Here is a 2,219-nt window from a genome sequence, read left to right as displayed (position 1 = left end):
ATTGTTAAGCTTTAATGTTTGGAACTCTAGTAAAATTCCTAACTATCTACAAGCATCCGCTGAATATCTTTCTGTAATCTTGGTGTTTCAGGGAGCAATTCCTCAAATCCTAGAGGATACAAAGGAGGATTTTTTTTGAAAATACTATAAGCTGGCTTCGTCAATCTCTTGATATATGCGCTGAGGAAATAACGGAGATAGCTTGCATTACTTTGCTCCAAAAACCAGAAGGATCCATGTTTGTCATGGTAAAGCTGGATACTTCACTTATGGAAGACATTTCTGATGATATGGACTTCTGCATTAAGCTGGCGAGAGATGAAAAAGTCATTACTCTCCCAGGTGTGTGTCTTTGCTAAAAGTCATTATTCTTTGCTTAAACAACTTCATCCGAATCACCTATTCTAGGTGCGTGTCTAAGATTATTTTTCTTATTAGCACTTGGAATTTGTTGTAGGATGTACTAGGTCTCAAAAATTGGCTCAGCATAACCTTTTCCATTGATCTCCCTTCTCTTAAAGACGCTATGGAGAGGATAAAGTCCTTTTTCAAGAGGCATGCCAAGCCACAGTAAGTACACATAAAAATCGAGTTTCACAATTCCTTCTAAATCTCACTTCTCGTCTGAACGCCGCGTAAAATCGACTCCCTTCACGCAACTCTGAACTAACCTTTTTATGATCCTCTCCCCACTGTCTTCTCTTGCGTATTTTGTTACTGCGGTTGCTCAATGATATCACCTATACAAATATTATGATCAAACTATTGTGATTTTGAATTAATCAATGGTTTACTATTCAGTATGGTCTAATATCTGCAATTTGGTCCTTCTAGGAACTTGAAATTGGATCCACGCCTAACAAGTGCAGGATATCTTCCAGGAAGCAACCTTCAATCATTAGAGTTCCATGAATCTAGCGAACTCGACAGCCAAAAGCAAAACATTTGAAAGTTTAAAAGAAGTAATTGCAACACTCAATGCTGGGAAAGAGAAGTGCCCATCGGGAGTGGCTGCGTCCAGTTTTTTTTTTCTTTTATCGTTTATCATTTCCATTGATATGTCATTTTCTGGTTTATAGTTCCTCAGTTTTTTCACTCTTAATCACTAGTGTCCAGGGTGATTACCTCTTCCAGTATGAACGTAGAAGAGTAATGGCATATGAACTTATTTTCAGTAAAAATTATCTAACGGTTGCAAATATCTATTGCCACCAAAACCCAGTCCCTTTTTTATATCTCAATAGCTGTTATATAAGTTACCAATTGCAGCAGACACATATGGAAAGGCGTCAATTATTGCACCTCTAATAACAGTAAGATCCTGCATTTTATTTTGATGTCTTCTTTTATACAAGTTATTGCAGTATGCTCTCATTATATCGCCTACTGAATGGCTCTTCAAATCCATAATGCATAAGCATAATATTGCAATGAATGTATCATGTTGAGAGCCTGATAAGTGAATCTTACAGTAATTTTAAACATGCTTGAGGGTGCTTGGAATTTAAGCATGTTATCTTTAGCTCTTTCTCAAGCTTATCATGTATGTTCACTTCAGTTTTGTCTGCTTGTAAATTTCATAAATTTGGTAGCCTTACTTAGGTTGGTATTCTTAGAGATGATTTTGGTTTGTTTCGTGTAATCTGGTTTATGAATTATGAACTTAAATCCAGGGATTATGGAGAACTCGATGAAGAATGCTGCAAGGATAGATTAAGGGTTGATTTGTGCTTGGCGACTGGTGTTTGAGAAGTACATATGGGATTGTACACTCAATAAACATTCATCCTTCACGAAAGCAATCCTGTTTGGTAAGATGCCTTCTCCACTTCTCTTACTTCCTTACAGTAACGTCATGCCTTCTCCCCTAGTTTTGGAAGATTAATTGGTGTGCTTAATATGATGGCTAATTCTGTTTGCAAGGAATGCATCAAGTGATGTTGTTCAGAAGAAACGCATTGCAGTAAGTCTTTATTTACTGACATTTGTCTCTGGTGCTAGTAATGTGGCTATAGGAGCAGACTGCAGTTACATTGGAGGCGCAGGTAGCTTAGGCATCAACAGAAATTACATGGCAGAAATTCTTGCAGTACCAGGTAGTTTGGAATAAGTAGTTAGGTGGATTCTGATAGAATAAATGTTCAATCAAATTCTGTGAATAGTGTCCAAGCATTACAAGTGCCTGCATTTCTTAGGTGGTATGAACACACTTTATGAGA

The 2,219-nt window shown here is 37.2% G+C and overlaps 1 long non-coding RNA gene across 1 annotated transcript; it reads left to right on the top strand.

The window, feature by feature from the left end:
- The first annotated feature begins 225 nt into the window (after positions 1-225).
- On the top strand, positions 226-1,804 carry LOC113336752. Its single transcript, XR_003354006.1, has 4 exons — positions 226-342; positions 458-570; positions 835-1,313; positions 1,674-1,804. It is a non-coding gene; the product is annotated as an uncharacterized LOC113336752 (long non-coding RNA).
- The last annotated feature ends 415 nt before the right edge of the window (positions 1,805-2,219 follow it).

This window comes from Papaver somniferum, unplaced genomic scaffold (genome assembly GCF_003573695.1).
Source record: "Papaver somniferum cultivar HN1 unplaced genomic scaffold, ASM357369v1 unplaced-scaffold_154, whole genome shotgun sequence".
In the NCBI taxonomy this organism is placed as follows: Eukaryota; Viridiplantae; Streptophyta; class Magnoliopsida; order Ranunculales; family Papaveraceae; genus Papaver; species Papaver somniferum.
The sequence above is the reverse complement of the archived record's forward strand: the minus strand, read 5'-3'. Positions and strand labels throughout refer to the sequence as shown.